This window comes from Pipistrellus hanaki, assembly GCF_964339955.1.
Source record: "Pipistrellus hanaki genome assembly, chromosome: 8".
Classification (NCBI taxonomy): domain Eukaryota; kingdom Metazoa; phylum Chordata; class Mammalia; order Chiroptera; family Vespertilionidae; genus Pipistrellus; species Pipistrellus hanaki.
In genome coordinates this window covers 42,319,807-42,341,060 of record NC_140510.1, presented here as the reverse complement: position 1 = coordinate 42,341,060, position 21,254 = coordinate 42,319,807, and the positions used below count along the sequence as shown (strand labels likewise).

Here is a 21,254-nt window from a genome sequence, read left to right as displayed (position 1 = left end):
CTATATACTTCTTCTAATTGTGGAATATCTATTTGAAAAATAAAAATATATTGCTTTGCAAAATATGTATTCTGCCCAGCTGGTGTGGCTCAGTTGGTTAAGCACTGTCCCTTGCATCAGGAGGTCGTAGATTCAATTCCCAGTCAGGGTACATGCCTGGGTTGTGGGCTCAATCTCCAGCTGATCAATATTGCTCTCTCACTGATGTTTCTCTCTCCCCCTTCCTCTATCTCTAAATTCTAAAAACATATCTTAAAATGTATTTTCTATTTTCCAAAATTACCTACTTAAATATGTTATAAATTATTATCATTTCATCTTTCATTGTTAATGAATTGGGTTCCGGAGTTATAATGTATTAACAGACATATAATGTATTAAAAGGATATAGACACTTAATATTTTCTGAGTCATTAATTAGATGATTGAGATTAGGAAACAGCCTCAATAATTTTTAAGACATAGATCAACATAGCTAAGGAGTCCTACTGGATCATATAATCATATGCAATTCTGCCACAAACAAAAAATTGTTCATAAATATAAAATATTACCAAAGAAGTGGGTATACAATTATAAAGTACACCAACTGTATGTTTTCATCTTTCATGAGCTCATGTGTAATCTATTCCTTCATTCTCAGATATTCTGAAATCTTGCTATTCATTTGGGATTTTACAGTATATTAAATTAGTTTTGAACTATCACTGAATATATAAAAAGTAACAGAAAAGAAAGCAAAGCAAATGTGAGGGAAGAAACACTGAATAATAATAATAATAATTAATGTTAGAGTTCTCCTTTCTTCTCTGGAGAATCTGGCACCAAATAAAAGCCATGTTACATTTAATAGTCTTCTTCAATCTGAAGCTATACAAAGTCAGTTTCTTAAAATTACAACATTAATATATTTAGTAAAGAATAATTGAATGCTTGTAATTCATGGTCCCTTGGATGGTAAGCTAAATCATGCTAGATAAATCACTTTTGCAACTGGTAAAGTTGTAGATACAAGTATGAAAATGATATGACCTTAAAATACCTAGAAAACAAGGCTTCAGGTTTACCTCTCCAGTTCAAACAGGAGTTACTCAATGAGTTTCTCAATACTGAAATCATTGCTTTAGATATTTTTCCAAAATTTTATATAGATGATAATGATCAGCCATTATAAATCTTTCTGAAGCCATTGATGTCATAATATAGTTCTTATATCCTATCCGAGTTATAGGGGAAATTACAGATGTCAATTTCCCATCAACAACTAAAAAAAGGAAATAAACTATTATTTTAAAGTGATCCTTAAGGAAAGAAATTTAATAATAAAAATGTATTTAACTCCTCAGTCCCATCCCCCTCACCCCCCAAAAGAGCTTTGGTTACCAGCCAAATCTCTTTATTTCATTTTAAATAGACTACATGGAAGGAATCTAAATGAAAGTGTTTTCAAATTTGACTTTAAAACACTGCTTACTTCACTTCCCAATTTTAAGCTGAAGTGTGAAATAATGAAACAGCATAGTAAACTGTATGACAGAGAATATGGATAATATAAACAGAAATTATAGCCAATGACTGAGGAAGATGGGACTATTTTTCAGTTATTAAATTATCCTGGGCCTATTCATTTGAAACCTCCTTTCCAGTGATATAGATTACATTATATATATATATATATATATATATATATATATATATATATATCTATTATATATATCCTATTATATATATCCTATTATATATACACACATATATATATATACATACACACACACACACACACACACACACACACACATTTGAATGAATGTATGTTTATATATTTGAAATTTTACCTGCTTTATTGAGTTAGTTTAGCAGATGGGAAAAAGTTGAAAATTCAATCACTTTATACCAAACGCCAATAAACAAAAATAGTTCTCTTTTTTGGGGGCTCAGGTGGTAAAGTCTTGGCTATATTAAAAACTCATTTTTGAACCTTAGAAATGTTACTTAACATATGTCTTGTTCTCAGTTTTAAATGTCTATAAAATAAAGATATTAATAATACATTCCTCAATAAGGTTTTGCTAAGTATTACATAATATAATTCCCATAAAATTATTAGCAATTTTATATCTAACACTCCAAAAATTATTTACTGTTATTATTATCAATGAAAAGTTTAATGAGATAGGAACTGATGTCCCATTTACTAAAATGATATTTTAACTTCATTCAAATTTTGTTATGTCAAAATTTACTCCTAATCATGAACTAAAAATTTAACTATAAATGCAATTTTTATAAATATATTTTTGTTTATTTCGGAGAGGAAATGGAAAGGGAGAGAAAGATAGAAACATCAATAATGAGAGAGAATCACTGATTGGCTGCCTTCTGCACTCCCTACCCTGGGGATTAAACCAGCAGCCAGGGAATGTGCCCTGATGGGGAATCAAACCGTGTCCTCCTGGTTCATAGGTCGACGTTCACCTACTGAGCAATACTAGCTGAGCTATAAATGCAATCTTTAATGAATATGTTTTTAGAGTGTGAAAGGCTGCTGATGGTCTTTTTAATGAAGATACAGATTTTTCAACTACCAACTATTGTTCATGGGAACTTTGGAACAGCTGAGTGAAATATTTGAGTTTGACCAAGAAAAGATAAGGAAAGGCATGACTCTCGCAGTGACATCTCTAAAGCAAACAGTGGAGAGAGGAAGAGGCATTTTAGCACTACATAAGCAAAATGGACAGATTCTTTAAACTATGGCCCAGTCTCAGAGGATAGTCCTGGCAGATCATGGACAGGGCACTGTCCGAAACAAGTCCTTACACAGCTACACCGTTGTCTCCATGGTGACTTCAGAATGATCCTGTCTAATCATTGATGCACTTTCTCAGAAAATAACACATTTATTGCAGAGAAATTCACAATCAGTTCACTTGACTGGAAAGATAAGCAGATAGAACTTGTAAAACAATGCTTCAAACATGAGATGACACTCTTCTGGCTTCTGTTTCTTTGAAATTAACCTGAACTTAATACTTTGAAGATAAAGTGAAAATCAACCGGGCAAAGATAACAAGATAGCATTTGATACAAAATGCATTCCAATAAAGGGAGATAATGGCACTGCATTCATTTTCCAAAAAATTAGTTGGGAAAATACAAACTTCACATCGTTCCTTCCTTTTTTACTTCATGTTAGCAAATCAACTCACATGTTGTTTTTTTTAAAGGCATTTTTTTCTCTCATTATATTTCATTAGTTGCTGCTTCTAAAAGGTTAACAACTCTTGCGGGCAATCTTATCTAGTGTCTATTCCACAGGGTTAGTATATTTATCTGCCCAACTCCAAACTTTCCATTTTTGTCATTGGTACTCACTTTCCCTGAGAATATTTTTATAAAATATGTAGAACTGAATAAAGAAACGGGAGGCAGTCTGACTGAGCTTAGTGTTTTGAGATACAGAAAGATCAGTATGATAGCAGCTTAGTGAGCAAAGGGGACACTTGTAAGAGATTAAGTCAAAGAAGTAGGCAACAGGTAAGTTTACGATGGTACAAAACATTAGAATTTGCTTTTTCAAAAGAGAAAGAATATCTATCAAGAGGAATGAGATTAAAAGAAAGTTCAGTGATTAAGTACTAAATAGAAGAGAGAACACTTTTGAAGCCATTGTACATTGCATTGCAAACTGTAGGATGAACTCACCTATACAAAAAGAGATGAAAAAATCTCACATCACTACAGAGTAGCAAAGAAGTTAGAACCACCAAAATCTATTACTAAGGAAAATATATTTGTGTGTTTTTCATTAAAATTTTTAAATATCATTTAAAAAAAACAAACACCTAGAGATAAAAAGATAGGAAGGAATCACCTATTTTCCCACCATTTTATAATACACTTATAAATTCAGTGTTCATATGTGTGTGTTTTGCCTAGCTTGTATATAATTTTGTACCATTTTTCCCCAAGAGACATTATAGCTTAAATATTTGTATTTTATTATAATCCTCATATTTACTTTTTAAAAATGCTTTTATTGATTTGAGAGAGAGAGAGAGAAAGGGATAGAGATAGAAACATAAATTATAGAGAAACATCAATCAGCTGCCTCCTGCACACCCCTTGCTAGGGATCGAGCCTGTAACTCAAACATGTGCCCTGACCTGGAATCCATCTGGTGACCTCCTGGTTCATGGGTCAACATTCAACCACTGAGCCACACCAACCAGGCCCTCATATTTATTATACTTTTAGTGATTGTGTATTATCCTCAAATGTATGTGTCTAAGAGTATTACTGACCATTAGAGTTGCTTCTGATTTTTTATTACACATTACACATAAAGGTCAATATCTTTAAACATATGACCTTTCCCATATTTTGTACTATTTCTTTAGGATACATTCCCAGAAGGAATATTAATGGATCAGACAGTGTGAATATTTTTATAGTTTCTCCCTATATACTGCCAAATTGCTTTTCGAAAGGGCTGTGCCAATTTTAATTGCGACAAACAGTTTCTGAAAGTTCCAGATTCACTGCATCCTTGCCAACATGGGACATGATTATTTTTAATATTGTCATTTAGTCGGTGGATAACAAGTCCTCATATTGTTCATATAATTTTTACTCTACTAGACCAGAGAATAGAAAAGGAGAATATCTGAAAGTAAGGAACGATTTGACAAAAGTTCCTATTCTAGTGGCTATCTTTGTGGTCAAAAGGTTAGGCAGATCATGGAAGATGACCAAACAAGTTGAATTTGCAATAAATTATACACAAAAAGTGTGCTGATAGGTAAGTGTGAACCTGGGCAGGGGTCTTCAGGGAAAAATCACAAATCCAAGCCTAATCCAGTGCAACTCATTAATCATACAGCTGAAGATAAGGAAAGCAAGATACTCAAATGCGGAAATAAATACACATATATCAATACTTTCAGTGTAATCAGCAACTTTACTTCTAGGTCCTACAGATTCTTGCACAAATGAAATAATGTGTAACAAAACAGTTATGACAACATCGGCTGTGATAAACCAAAATAATTGAAAAACCTATAATAATAAAAGTGTAATATGCTAATTAGACCGGAAGCCTAGGCTCGGAGGGAAGCCCAGGTCCCAGGTGCCAGAGGGAAGGGTGCTGCCAGCCTGGGGAAGAAAGGCCTGCTCTTGCAAGGATTTCGTGCACTGGGCCTCTGTATATAACTGTCCAGCAAAAGGGGCTCTCAAGTAAGAAGTTGTAGTACTTTCAACAAATGTAATACCATGGAATTGTAAAAATGAATGAAAGCAATCTTTATGTATCTATCAACTTTGACAGTCCTTCAAGACTGCTGGGTTTTAAAAGGAGTAAGACAAACGTATATAAAATATTACCACTTGTAATTCCGTGCTTTTATTTTGTTCATTGGAGTCCACAACTGAATGAGATCATGTGATACTTATCTTTCTCTGACTGGCTTATTTCGATTAGCATAATACTCAGAAGAAAAGCGGGGGGAAGTGGGGGGGGAATTGGGGGGACAGTGATTAACCAGGGAACTTGTATGCATATGTGCATAGCTCATGGACACAAACAAAAGTGTGGTGAAGGTCTGGGAGGGGCAGGTGCAGGGTGGAGGGGGACAATGGAGAAGTAAACAATAACAAAGGGGACATTTGTAATACTTTCAACAATAAAGATAAATTTAAAAAAATAACATTTAAAAATGACCATTTGTACAGAAATTTGAGACAAAGAGAAATAGAAGTTAAAAGTTTAGTGCTTTGACTGTCTGTAAGATGGCACATCCCCAAGAGCTTACAAGAAGGCAATGGTTACTAGAGGGAATCAATGATCAACCAATTTTCTTTCTCCTCTTCTGGCTCTTTTCTAATAATTGCATTATTTATTCAAATATAATTGATGAGCTCATCAAAATCATCCTGTACAGAGGTCAATCATTTGCCAAAGTAAACTGCTCTCAAAAAATGTGTTACAATAACAATGCATTTATGCTTTCAGGAAAATTCCACCCATTCCTATATCCAGATCACTTTGTTCTTTGGAAGTTATTTCTGAGCTATAAGTATGAACCAAGAGGAAAAATAATCAAAACATTCAGCTATATTTGCTTTTTTATTTACATAGGAAGCATGATTTTCTGCTTTATTACAATCACATTTAGAGAATCTTTCATCTGGTTTAATAAATAACTGGGCCAGACTATAGTTTATCTTCTTAAGATATAATAACTCATGTTGTCTCAATTTCATTTTGAGCTAATTAGAATTAGCAGGGTAACTGATGAGATATACACATATATCAATACATATAATTATTTTTATTCTTTTTAAAGCTGCTATGCCAACAATAATCCTTTATTTGAACCATGAAATTCAAATACATTTTAAATTGTTACATTGAGATAAAGATTTTTTAAAAAGAAAGTCCAAAATGACTCTTGAAAAGTATTCCAAGTAGGAAACTGGCCAAATTTTGCTTGATATGTAGCAACTTCATGTGGAAAAAGAAATATTATAGTTAGCTTCTTATCTTCCAAAATTAAATATATCAATGCAATGTTTTGCTTTCAATATAGTTTTCTGCATACAAAAGGAACTATCATTTAAACAATTACTAGTGGTCTGGGGCATGGATTTGTGCACATTGAAGGAAAGTCAATTAGAAGGAATATTTTAATATCGCTATTCACCCTTTCTCTATAATAGAAATGTCAACCAAATTCATGATCGACAATGACAGATCGAAACACACATGTGTGACTGGCTCTAGTGAGAACTTTATATGTATCACACATGCATGAGTCAACTTTTCTTTTTAAATTGCCAGTGCACTTCATATGTACTGGCCTGGCCGGTCAGAAGGTCGGACAGGCGGCCAGTCAGCTTTTTACATATATAGAAGATTATTTCATTTGTTTTAGTGTAGAATTTTATATGATTGTAGTAGTACTGCTTCCTAGCAAAAACTATTTTGTATACTTAAAAAATAAAATCTCCATAACCCTATTAACTTCCCCTAAATATTAATATTTTATCAAAGCCTTTTCTACATGTGAATATTAAATCTTGTGTTCTGCTTTATTCACTATTATTTCATCAGCATTTTATAAGGTTATTATCAACCTTTCAAAATCACGGTTCTATAGTATATATCTTAATGTAATTATTTCCCTCTTATTGGCCAAATAGATTATTTTTACTATCAAGCTTCTACAAATGACATTTTAATAAAACTCTGTACATTTCTGATAAATTACCCTCTGAGTAAAAGCACATCCATGAAACCTGTCTAGCTCAGTCACAGTTCCCATTCTAGAAGTTTGGGTCTGGAACAAATGGGCACATGGACAGAAAGGGACCAAAGCTGATTCATCCCATTGATGGTACCTGGCAAAAAATTAATCAATTTCTCCCACAATCTCTGTAGCTATTCTGTTTCCTCTCCTTTTCTTTTGATTCTTAAGCTGCAAATACCTCCCTTTTGTTGTGGATCTTATTCTTTAAGTTAGTCATAATTAATCAACAGAAGAATTCTGTAAATAGCAATGAATAGCCTTTTCAAAAGTTTAGAAGAATCTCTATAGTTCACATCAACTCCATCAATTTTGTAAATGAGTCAACCTTCATTTATAATCTCTGTTATTTTGATAAGCTCAAAAATGCTTACTTAAACATTTTTTTCTTTACTCTTTATCATTAATTTAAAATTTTATATGCTTACTGGCCTTATATATTTTTGCATTTTGGTAGATTTTCCATTTATTTCTTCGTCTATTTTTCTGTTGGTATAATTACAATTTTCTAGTAGCTAAGTCAAGTCTATGGCATCCCAATTAAATTCAATAAATTAGGGACAAGATGATGAATATAAGTTTCTCTCATCAAGAAGTTTCCAGTCTAGGAAACTGGGAATCAAAATATGTTGAGATAAGTCTGATAACAGTAGAAAACAATGAAAGACTTTTGTAAGAGTGAATAATGAACTCATTAGCAATTTGTGTTGAAATTATTTCCATAATCTACTTATGGTATTTTTTTACTTAAAATTAAATTGTTAATTTTTATGTAAAATTTTTATATTTTTCTCATTATGTTTGTGTTTAGAAAGTCTCTATTTTCTTCTAACATGATTTAGAGTTTCTTTCTATCAATTCTTTGCTTCATCTAACATTTATTTTGGAATGCAATGTGAACTAGGGAGTGCATATTTTTCACAAGAATTACTTAACTTTCCCAGAAATATATATCAAATTTTAAAGATTGCACACATATTTATGACCATTGTATTTTATGCTTTATTTTCATATACTTTCAAGTTTGGATGTGAGGTTTTTTTCACTTTCATATGCATGTTTATCTACATGTTAATATACTGTATTAATTCAGCAATTTGTAATATTTTTAACAATTGACAGTGCAACTTCCTCTCAATGCTTTTTTTTTTATTTAAAAAAATAGCTCTTATTACCTTTTTGCTATTTCATATGAACTTTAGAATCTCTAAATTTTACATCTTTAGAATGTAATTTGGATATCTATACATATGTATCTTTATGTGTATATACACATATACATATACATTCAGTGTTTCTATTTTGGAAATTTCTCTAATTTTTTACATTTATTGCAAATTTCTGTGAGTAATACTGTTTTGGTTCTTGGCTTATAATAACAACAGGTCAGAAGAAAATTTCAGTCAGCACTGAAACAACTCCTTATAAAATTTAAAATATAAAGTTGAAATAAATATGCATATGTTTTTATATATGCATATATCCATATGCATATAGACATATAGAGGTTGGTTGGTAGGTAGGTAGGTAGGTAGGTAGATAGATAGATAGATAGATAGGTAGGATTATACACAGATGAAGGGACCAACAAAGGGGGGGGGGGGGAGGAATGACTATTTTTGGCTTCCTTGAAGAAATTTCAGGATCAGCCTATTTAGACAGCAAGATTAGAAACTGAAGATTATCTTTATCTCTTTGAATAAATGGAATTAGGACAAAATTATCATTAAAATATCATTGCAATCCATCATTAGTTGTTGCTTATTATAAAATATAGCACCTTTCATGTCTGAAATTAGATAGCTGTGTTCATTCCAAGAAATCAACATTACTTATATTCAAATAATCTAACTCCTCAAAAATTAGAATTTAAGAAATCAGAGATTCTATCATAATTTTATAGCCATAGGAGCTAAGGCAGTGTGGGCTATGGTGGGAACTCACCTGCACTCTGACTGACACAGACAGATGCACAATGAGAAATCTATCAGTTCATGTGCTCTACTCACGAAGCCATAGTGCACGTGTACACTTATGGCAATCCTTCTTGAATAGCAGCATTTAAATTTGCCACTAATTGTATACAACCAACCTCTACTTCTGGCAGTTCTTAGACTGAGAGCAAGGCCATGGGGCAGTCACCTGCAAAGTGTGGAATGACTTAGCCCTGATGTCATCTGTATATGCCATGAAAACATTTCGGAGGCAATGACCACACCGTGCTAATTGTATATAGTAACTCATAACCACGTGCTGTTTGTCAGTTATAAACCATTTCTTCAGCTGCAAATCTACATTTTAGGATAATGAAATGACTCTTCAAATCACTGTGGTATTGTTTTCAGAGGGAATCCCTCTGCCCATTTTTTTTTCTTCTTCATTTTGGTTTTGTTTTAAGCTAACTTAGAGCTGTAGCTCTTCAGCTTTTTATACAATTTTTCCTCTAAATATCAAAGACCCCTGGAAATAAGAAATCCTGTTTTAGAGGCACTAGTGAATATTTCAAAGAAATTCTATGGACATGGTGACTTAGTACAAATATATTATATGCAAACTTATCTGTAGCCCTATAAATCTTAGATGACATCTCTTAATACATCTCAATTTATCATTTTCTTGATCTCACCATAATATTAATACAATGAAATATTGTGTTAGATATTAAAATAGGTACATGTACAATTAGTAGATACAGTAATGTCTTCTTACATTATTATTTTATAAAATGCATAGCTATTTCATGGGGCTAACTTATATACTACAGTAGTAGATAACAATGTTTCTAGACCTGGCTCTTCTTTCAACTGACTTTGCATAATTAATATCAACTTCCTGGAATTAAATTCTTCCTTATACAAGAGATTGGACAAATGACCTGGGTTCTTCCCAACCCCAAATATATGATTCCTGCTTAGCTCTCATAGGAGTTTCATAACCAGCCCTGGCTGGTTTGGCTCAGTGGATAGAGTGTTGGCATGGGGACTGAAGGATCCCGGATTCGATTTCAGTCAAGGGTACATGCCTGGGTTGCAAGCTCGGTACCCAGTAGAGAGTGTACAGGAGGCAACCGATCAATGATTCTCATCATTGATATTTCAATCTCTTTCTCCCTCTTCCTTCCTCTTTGAAATCAATAAACAAATATTTTATTTTTATAAAAGAGTTTCATAACCAGTTAAGAGTTGATTTTGTGTGCTGGATATGGTAACAGTAGTTTACTAGCTTTTTAAAAACTCTGTTATCCTAAAGTTTTATATTTGGAGTAGAAAGGAGAAAAACCAGGCAGAAAAAGATCAAGGCTTAAGTGGGTGGAATATGCTCCCTTGAATCTGGATAAGTAAAATATTGAGATGACATTACCAGAACATTTTCCCATCTCCTAAAACTGTAATGTATAATAGCAATCTTAAAGATTTTTTTTTTTGAATGGTGGAAATCCATTCAGAAATGACTATTAACATTATGTGCCTGCACTAACATCTTGTCATAAGAGAATCTGTGACTATGCTGAAACCAGTTTGGCTCAGTGGATAGAGCGTCAGCCTGCGGACTGAAGGGTCCCAGGTAAGATTCCAGTCAAGGGCATGTACCTTGGTTGCCGGCACATCCCCAGTAGGGGGTGTGCAAGAGGCAGCTGACGGATGTTTCTCTCTGATGGATGTCTCTCTCTCATCGATGTTTCTAGCTTTCTATCCCTCTCTATTCCTCTTTGTAAAAACTCAATAAAATATATTTTAAAAATAAATAAATAAATAAATAAATAAGAGAATCTGTGACTAAGTTGGCATTAGTTCATTATGTGGTGTGGCTTTTAGGAGTACAATCTCAGCTTTCCTCAAATATGAAAATATATTTCACAAACCAATTTCTGAAAGTCAAGCTAGGTTCCATTCCTCACATGAGGGGGGAAAAATAGCAATTCTTTTGAGATGTAAGTTAAAGACTTAAAGAAAATAATGAAACGGGAAGGACAAAACATGAAACTGGAATCATAATTGCACTCTGTTTTATGCACAAGAGAATAGAACCTGGAAAATATAACAAGGTTTCCTCCACCATTGGACTGATTGGCTAGCCAAGTAGATTTTTAAATAAATACATACATTTTGCAATTTTGGAACTGTTTTGGCACCTTCTTATTAGAGGATCATATCTGAAAACTTTAGGGAAATTACACTTTGGTCTCTAGAGTTTCTGATCAGCTTTCTGAACATGTCTCTCTAGATGTGAAACAAGAAGAATATTTCTCATTTAAATTATGCTTTCCCTTCCTTATTACTCCTAATTCACTCACCCTATTTAAATGAGGTTATGCAGATTTAACCTTGGATAGTCAAATGCCTTTTAAACTGCTGTTAATTTGAAACAAATGGATTGAAGTGCAAATGTTTTCCATTTTGGTTCCTCTAAAAAAATACAATTTAATTTTAAAGATTTTTTTTAAAGGGCAATATACTATCACTTCATTGCTTAATCATCTTTGAATTCCTCCCCTGCCTTTAGCTCTCATCGTATGCAGTGTTATTGTTTGGATCTATAGTTTCAAGATTAACATATATTAGATTGATTACCATGATTACCTTCCATTCTTAATTTGAGTATATTTGTATGGATATGGGTAGGTGTATATTAATTGGAGAGAAAATGAGATGGAAAGAGACCATGGAATGGGCTGGTGGTGGTTTTAAAACACACATACATACACACACACACACAAAAAAAAACAACAACCAACAATAACAACAAACAAACAAACAAAAAAAAACAGGTTAATAGGAGATAAATATTCTATATAATTTATTTATTATTATGTTTTTTGTTTATGATATGTTCCACCTCCATAAAATATAAACTTCATGAGGGTGAAACCTCTTGAAGCAACTGGAACAGCCTCTTGCACATAATAGGAACAAAGTACAATTCGTTAAATTTTACTTGAATAAGCCATAATTATTTAGTAGTAGATTGATTAACAAGATGAGAATTGTGCTTTATAAAAGTACATTCATCATTCAGGGTGGGTTGATGAATATGTTTCAAATGCAAGGTGGTTACATTTCTTTTTTTAATATATATTTTATTGATTTTTCACAGAGAGGAAGGGAGAGGGATAGAGAGCTAGAAATATCGATGAGAGAGATACATCAACCAGCTGCCTCCTGCACACCCCCTACCGGGGATGTGCCCACAACCAATATACATGCCCTTGACTGGAACTGAACCTGGGACCCTTGAGTCTGCAGATGGACACTCTATCCACTGAGCCAAACCGGTTTCGGCTACATTACTTTCTGATAGCATTTCATGCATGTGTGAGTGTGCGGGTGTCAGAGAAAATTGGGTGTTGGGGGAAGGAAGGGAAAAAGAGGGCAGACAGAGAGGATTGCAATGAATTTCCAAGTTATTGAACTGGTTGAGGTTTTTAATTCCCCTAGATATGTTAGTTTTCACACACACACACACACACACACACACACACACACACAATGAATTCATCACTGATTAAATGAAAATAAATTACTATTAAGTAAGATAAGATTAAACTCACTATCTTACTCAACAATGTAAAAACCCGGATCATGACTACTTGACAAAATAAATATTTTATTTAATAAAATCCTGGTATATATTATATTGCTATTTGCAGTAAATGTGATTTTTTTAAGTTATGCTGTATTGAAATTAAAATCTGGTATAGGTCCAAAAGTGAATTCCGTGGCCTGGAGTCTTGACAAGTCGACATTTTCTTGACTTACTAAAATCCATCTAGAAAATATGGCAGTCCGAGCTCATGGGCTGCCCTGCAGCAAAACAAGTCAAAACTGAAGTGAATTTGCAGAACTGGCAGAACTTGAATTGCTTTCGTAAACTAAGTGGCTAGCACTTCTATTACTTGCCTAAGTCTTTGCCCACCAACCCCTCCACATGCACATCCACTCTTCATCATTTCCCCTTTTAGTCAAACAGAGACCCTGCTGCTCTATAATATGGATGATCACAAACACATTTCTCTGCACTTGATTCCATTTTGTCCCAGTGGTTTTGAACATATATTTAATTAACTGGGAAAAAAAATCCCAAACTGAAAGTAGCCCCACCAAAAAAAAAAAAAAAAAAAAATCTATAAATAAGTAAAAAGACTCTGTTACTGTTTAAAAACTTGTGGTTTACCTCAATACATAATGCAGTGGATTTACAAGATTGTTACTTAATAGCAATGTGAAAAACCACACTCAGCCGAGTAGTTAAAAATTTCTCCTTAAAAGTTCCACTTTTATGATTGGTTGTTATGGTAACTTGGTGCTCACTTAAAACATATTTTAAGATTATTGGTTAATAATGCATAACACATTTTAACCCTATATCCCCACATTTACCCATTGGGGAAAACAGTTTTTTACCGGCTCATAGCATTGCATAAGTGAAACACAAAACTGAAAACTGCTTGATGTGTTTAACGATGTTAATAAAGTCCTGAAAGTCACAACTACATTATTACAACATTAAAATAACCACCTGGCAGCAGGTAGACTTTGTATGGGAATGTTAAAAACCAACATGAGTGCACGTGTGTGTGTTGTGTATGTGTGTGTGTGAGAGAGAGAGAGAGAGAAGAATATGAATGCATTTCAGAAAACTAGACTTTAAACCAGATGTGATGACTGCTAAGAAGAACATATTTACGACCAATTTTCTACTAACCCAAATGCAATGTACAAGTGTCCAACTAAAATAGTGCTAAAAATTCCATTTACAGTTCCCGAATTAAGTGATGAAAAAATGTTCAACTATATTCAGGCACAAAACTAACATCACTGCTAGTTTACCAGTAAGTCATTCATCTGCTTCAGAATGATGTACGTGACTGAATTGGGAGAAAATGGACATTTGACAATAAAAAACCTGTTTAAATTGCTGAAAGTGCTGACGTTTTGGACAGCTCCCTTCTGATTTCTCTACAGTATTTTTATTAGGTGTCTTCAATTTGTTTTGTTTTTCTTTTCTGCTTTACCAAATCAGAAACGAGCTTAACCAAAGCAGTTTGGTTTGGGGTTGGTTTTCCTTGTGTTGAGTTTTGGGCCAAAATATTCCTCCAGTGAAAGAGATTTAAGGAACTCCATAACAGGTAGATGCTCCCTATACTGAGTTCATTTTCATTTTCCCAAAGGTTCTAGCTGGCAAGCAGGGAGCGGCCCTCTCCACGCCCATGCCCCACGGCAATCCCATCCATCGCCGCCGCCCAGGAAGGACCTCGGCCTCTCCCCTGCCAGCCAGGTGGGCGCGGGGGCAGTTCCTCCATTGCCTAGGATCTCAAGAACTTTCCCAAGTGGAGACTCCCGAGCACTGACTCCCAAGGAGACAGCGGCCACAAACAGAACAGCCGCCCAGAGTAAGTCTGTGTGGCTGGAAGAGGGACCCAGAAACCATTGCCCTGAGCGAAGGATGTCCGGGCACAGCCTGGCCGCACCATCCTGGGTGGCAGCGCACAAAACCCACCTTCTGCGGATAGGCTGGCGGCTCCGTGCAACTCCCGATGGCTTCCCACAATAATTCCATATAAAATAAACACAGTGCAGGCACCCGGGGAAGGTGGGCGCGAAAACCTGGTTCCATTTGCGGGGGGAGGGGGGGTGGCCTGCTCTGGGTCCGGTGGTTCGGCCTCGCTTGGACCGGAACTTTCTCGCTGGGCGGAGCCCGGGGGAGGAGGGGGCATGCCCGGCGGGATCCCACCCGGGAGAAGGGGCTGCACCTGAACGCGCACGAGGCCCAGGTGCAGCCACTTCGGTCCCTGGCCCCCGCGCCCCACTCCGGCGCGGGCCCCCAGCCGCTCAGCGCGCCCCTCCAAGCGGGGCTCTCTCCATCCCCGAAACCGCGCTCCCGAAAAGTGCAGGGAGCTTCCTAGCAGGGACCTCGGAGACAAAAAACTCGCCGCTCCTCCCCAAGCCCAGTTCCCATCCCCTACTCTGTCCTCCTCTTCTCTGGCGAGGCTGTCCCTTTCCCCTCCCCGGCCACCCCTCCCCAGTCCCCCGCGCAAAGTGGGACTTCGGGGAGCCAGCCGCGGTGAAGGCGCCCGTGCCTGGCGCGCTGGGTCCCTGTTTTCGGGCAATAAAGTTCCATGTGCCCGGCTCGCGAGGAGCCGCGGTGGACTTTCCCGAGCGCTGTGTGTGCGCTCTCCCTTCTCTCCGCTGCACCGGGAGCACGCGATCCGCTCCGTCCCAGCCCGGATCCACGCGATCCGCTCTGTCCCAGCCCGGATCCACGCGATCCGCTCCGTCCCAGCCCGGGTCCCTGAAGGACGTCGGCTCACGCGAGAGGGAGCCCCCCGCGCTCCCTGCAAAGTGCCCCAAACCGCGCGCCCACACATGTATCTGCACACACACACACACACACACACGCACACACACTCACACAAAAACACAATGCCAGCCCCACGCGACCCAAGTGCCAGCGAGGAGGGCAGAACACGGGACCAGGAGTGTGGGCACCGGCGCGGGCATCCGCCTCGCCTCGCGCCCGGACTCGCCGTCTCGAGTCCCAAACACCCTTGTCAGGATGCCCCGGGCACAGCGAGCCTCCTCACCCCGCAGAAATCACACCGGGGGCCGCACGGGCGCCGCCGGGCTGAACCTTACCCGCGGGGCGCGTGGTCTCCCGCCGCTCGGCCGGCCCGCGGGCCCCGGGAGGCTGCGGCGAGGGTCCCGGGGATGCTGCTGCTCCGCTGCCGCTGCCCGGATGCCCGGCGCCAGCATCACTTCGCCGCCGCCGCCTCCTCCGCCCCCTCGCGCTCTGCTCTCTCGGCCGCCCCTCCCCGGCAGCCGCCTGCACGCCCGGCGGCGCGGCGGGGTGGGGTGGGCAGCGGCGGCGCGAGCTCGCCCAGCGGCGGCAGCAGCCGGAGCGGCGGCGGCAGCCCGAGCCCCGAGCCCCGCGGCGCTTCCCGGGCGAAGGCTCCGGGCCTCCGCGACTGACAGCGCCGCGCAGCCAATCGCCGCCTCGCCCCGCGCGGCGAGGGGCGGCCAATCAGAGCGCGCGGCCCGAGGTTTGCCTCCGCCCCCGCTCAGCGGGCTGGTTTCCGGGGGAGGCGGGGGCGCGGCTGGGTTTGGGATGGGGGAGGCGCGGCGGGGGCGTGGGGTGGGGTGGGCGCGCCTGGTTCTCGCTCCCGAGGCGGAGCGAGCTGGCCAAGGTGGGCCTGGGGCGCTCTCCAACTGCCCAGAGCCCAGGGCTTGGCCAAAGAGGGCGCACAGGGGTGACTCTGTCCCCAGGTTCAGCGGGTCCCGAGGTTCAGCGTCCTGGCATCCCCTTCGCAGCGGTCCTGGGACCCGGGGCCAAAGGCTTTGCTGGAGAACGAGTCCTGGGAGGTGGTCGCCGCCTTGAAGGAATCTTGGGAACAGTCACCAGACAGCGCCCCAGCCCTCTCCTTTTGGCAGTTTTGGCAGCGTTGGCAGCTTTGGAGAAGAGTGGCACTTCTGAGCCTCAGAACCATTCCTTATGGCAATCCACCCAGAAGTGTACCAGAGCTATGCAAGGGGCAAATGGGGAAATGTTCTCAAAGTTGTAGGTGGAGTGGACTTTCCTTCCAAATAAACTCCCTCATCTTCACACACACACACACACACACACACACACACACACACACCCAACAAAACAAAACACCCAAGAAGCAATGGATAAGGCTTAAGCAGGCAGCCTAGGTGGTTTGCTTTTTTTTCTTTTTCTTTGGAGAATCACTTCTGAATGACACAATAGGTTTTTGCTTGAGGTGTGGTGCCATGAGAGAAAATTATGGATTGGCTGCCTCCTGCACGCCCCCTGTAGGAGATCAAGATGCAACCAAGTACCTCTCAAGGAATCTAACCTTGACATCCTGGTTCATGGGTCAACACTCAACGGCTGAGCCCCACTGGCTGAGTGATGTGGGGTGCTTTTTAAGCCTACTTAGATATGTCTGTTTTTCTTCACATGAAGTGAGAGAGCTTGTCAGTGGAGGAAGACATGTTCTTAGGCGTTACTTAAGTCAATTACCACTAGCATAATCTGGAAAATTCATAAAATAATTTAATATTAACTGATGCAAAAAAAACAACAACAACAACAACCTATACTTATCCATAACAGGAACTGAATATTTCACTGAAGTTAGTTCTGACAAAAGCTACATGTAGCAGACAAAACAAAAAACGAAAAAAAAAACACTGAATTTCAATGGAAAGAAATCAGTCAAGTTCTAGCTCTGCTTATGACTGGGTGAGTAATCCAAGGTCAGTCATCTTTCCCAGCATTTCTTACCTGTAAAATAGAGAATAAAAACAAAATCACACCTCTAGCTGCCTTTCTAAGATGTGAGGATTAACTAATAATTGGCACTGCATGCCACCATGGGATTTTGCAGAACAGCCCTTCCAAAAAGGGAGAGCACTGACTTTTAATGATAATATTACCCTCTCTTGAATGTGACTTACTTTTTAATTCTCACAATAGGTCTGTACATAACACCTATTTCTACAGATGAACCTATTCAATTCTAAAGAAGAGTTTTGTTTTGTTTTTTACTAATTTTATAATAAATTGACCATCAGAGACACTATTTGTTGATGTTGTTCAGCAAGAATGTTTTTCCCATTGTTTATTTATTATGCCACTTCCAACAGGATTGAATTATGCAAGTTTAAAGCACCATGATTTAAATGAAAGATAATACATTTTGTTTCATATTGGATGTCAATTGCACCTTTATTAGAAGTATTTCCCCAAATAATATGATTAATTAGATAATTTCAAATACATAAAGCCTCTGTTCTCATATTTGAAACTCTAAAACATCCATAATAACGAATATTACTCATGCTCATCTTAAAAGACTACTAACAAGCCTTTATAGTAAAAGATTGAAGCAAAATCTAGAAAAGAAAACAACAAGGAAAACCACCAGAGTGGAATTGGACTCTATTCAATTCATCACAACTAGGATCTTCTTATTCTATACTAGCAGCTCAGTGCATGCAATTTGTTCACGAGAGGTGGCGGGGGGGGGGGGGGGTCGCGGAGGAGGGTGTATCCTTCAACTCAATCTGCAACCTCTTGAATCTGGGACCTGTTGGGGGATTTCCGACTGCTGGTTTCGGCCCAATCCCAATAGGAATCATCCCTCTCACAATTCTGGACCCCTGGCTCCTAACCACTCACCTGTCTGCCTGCCTGATTTCCCCTAACTGCTTCTGCCTGCCAGCCTGATTTCTCTAACAGCTTCCCTGCCAGCCTGGTCACCCCCAACTACCCTCCACTGTCAGCCTGATAGCCCATAACTGCCCTCACCTGCCTCAACCCGCCTCCTCCATGCTTTGCAGAGCCACGGGACCTCCAGGCCTCACCTCGCAGAGTGGCCACCGGGCCCTGCCTCTGCTGTGTGTGTGGCCATCATGTGGCAGCCACCTTATGGCAACTATCTTGTGGTGACCATCTTGTGGCAGCCATCGCACAAAGGGCGTCATGCAAGGGCATGACACTACCTAGGCTTTTATTATAGATGGTGATAACCAGGACCGATGTTCTCCCTCACACACTCAGGAGTAAATGGAGCAAAGTCACACAACAACATTATATAGGAAACAGGGCTCCAGACCAAGCAAATGTTTAGGCACTTAGCCCTATAGTTTTCCCACCACACCATTTTCTACTGAGATTTGGAAATTATCAACATAGAGGGAATCACTGAAACCAAGAGAATGTAAAAGATAGCCCAGGACAAAATATAGACAGAGCAACACATCTAGGAGACCACTTATAATTAAGAGAAAGATAGGAGATGTTTTTTGTGGAAAGGGGCAAAATTTAATCTGAAATCTATTGTAGAAAGGCAATAAAAAGTAATGTGGAATCCAAGAAAAGAGGTTTTTAAAGGACTGTAAAGTGAACTATATAAGCTCTTGACTATAAGTATTGACAATAGATCATGGATTGAGTGATATTTCCTTTGAAAGTACAGTTATGGTAGGGTGATTGGTGTGAAAATAATTTAATCCACACAGAATGGGGAAAAAATAGTACAAGTGGGTATGTTTCTATTATAATAGAAAGGAGTTATGTTAATCTAAATAAAATATTTTGAAATGGAGGTGGAGTCATGATTTATGCAGAAGGCTATGTAAAGAACTTCGATCAACATAAAATCTCATAATCTTAAATTATTGACAGTATCATTGCTATTATTAAAACAAAATTATTTGCAAAGATATGCAATCCTTCAATTACTGTGTATGCTATAGAAATCAAACCACTGCCAAAATTGAAGAATATGTATTTCTTTTTCTTTTTTTAAATGTATTTTTATTGATGTCAGAGAGGGAGAGATCAATGATGAGAGAGAGTCATTGATTAGCTAGCTATTGCACCCCACCACCACCACTCTCCCACCACAATGGAGACTGAGCCCACAAACCAGACATGTGCCCTGACGAGGAATCTAACCCTGACCTTCTGGTTTATAGGTCGATTCTCAACCACATAGCCATGCTGGTCAGGCAAAAAGACATTCCTAAATCTAAGAAATCTACCTTATGTATTCCATCTGCAATTTTTATAGCTTAGAATTAGGTTATTTGCTTCAATAAGAGAACCCAACCTCTTTTTAATAATGAAGTTCTTTTTCCTTAACACTAAAGTGTTTAGCCTAAAGTGTTTAGTGTTTAGTCTTAACACTAAAGAGAAGCTGTATATTACACTGGTCCAACATTAGGTAGAAAAGTGGAAAGGAGACATGGGCATGTGTGTGTGTGTACTTTGGAGGGGGGGAGGGGTAGGCGGGTGAAGGAGGAGCAGTGGGGGGTGGGAAGAGTTAAGAAGGAGGGAAGGAGCAGCATTTTCAAGTTATTTGTGTACCAGTTCTCATGGCTTCATTAATCAATGCTTATTTCAGAAGCCACTTAAAGCAGAAGGCACTAAAAATTAATCTTTTAAAAATGACTTGTATATTACCACAACATAATGCTATTTATGTGCCTAGCATGGTGCTAGGAGCTCAATAAATGTTTGGTCAAGAAAAAAATAAGTGTATAAATGTTGCATGAGGGATTGGGGGTGGGGGGGGGTGGAGGAAAGGAGGCTGCAGGTGAAAGTTGAAGTCAACTGATAACAATTACCATGCTTCTTGTAATTATTACTATTTTAAGTTTACATAAATGAAATCTTAACATGTGATTTTATTTTCCAGGCTTTCCCAGGATTGCTGGTCATATTGCACCAGCAGGTGCATTCTCTCCTTAAATGGAATCATAATTTGCTCTTAGCATCCCAGCCCCTCACTTGCTCAGGCTTTTAACTAATTCTCCAGGTGATTTAAGGAGATTAGGAAGTGTGCCTGGAGAATGATCCTACCTGCTTGGGAGAAAAGTGCTAATGAAAGGTCATAGCGAGTTCCTGGGGACTGAGGCCACTGAAGCTAATAGCATGAATCATCATTAACTTTTACTGATGCCAAGTCATGCAAGTCTGTGAAGTTCATACAGAAAGAGAAATTTGGATCAATAGGACTTTATGCTACCGTGGAGCTTGATAATTACTTTCTAAAAATTAAGTTTGTAGAGCCTTTTAGTCCCTTAAAAATAGTCTCTGTTCGGAGAGCCTTAGTCTTTGTACCTACAGTGTTTTCCTTTAGCAATGTTTTTTGTTTTGTTTTGTTTTATTTGTTTGTTTTTTGTTTTGTTTTGGTTTGTTGTTGTTGTTGTTGTTATTATTGTTATGTTGCTGTGGAGGTTGGCCACCTACATAGTTTATATAGATACATTTGGTTTCTACTTAACAATGGCCAGGTATTTCAGAATAGGATAGATATTTTAAATCCCCTTCTGTGAATGTCTGTAACCCGAAGTCACAAGCATATTGCAGTACTTTGCTTGCAATCTGATAAGATCCTGGCTGTTGACCTGGCCATGCCAGGAGGAATTGGGCTATGTTGTT

General features: G+C 38.5%; 1 protein-coding gene across 3 annotated transcripts in view; it reads right to left on the bottom strand.

Moving 5' to 3' along the window:
• The window catches only part of B3GALT1 (beta-1,3-galactosyltransferase 1), a 472,142-nt gene extending 455,935 nt beyond the window's left edge, over nt 1-16,207 (bottom strand). For all 3 annotated transcript variants that reach the window (XM_084891324.1, XM_084891323.1, XM_084891325.1), the window contains exon 1: nt 15,938-16,207. The gene's annotated coding sequence lies outside the window, so the exon portion shown is untranslated. The remainder of the gene's footprint in view (nt 1-15,937) is intronic.
• Nucleotides 16,208-21,254: the final 5,047 nt, after the last annotated feature.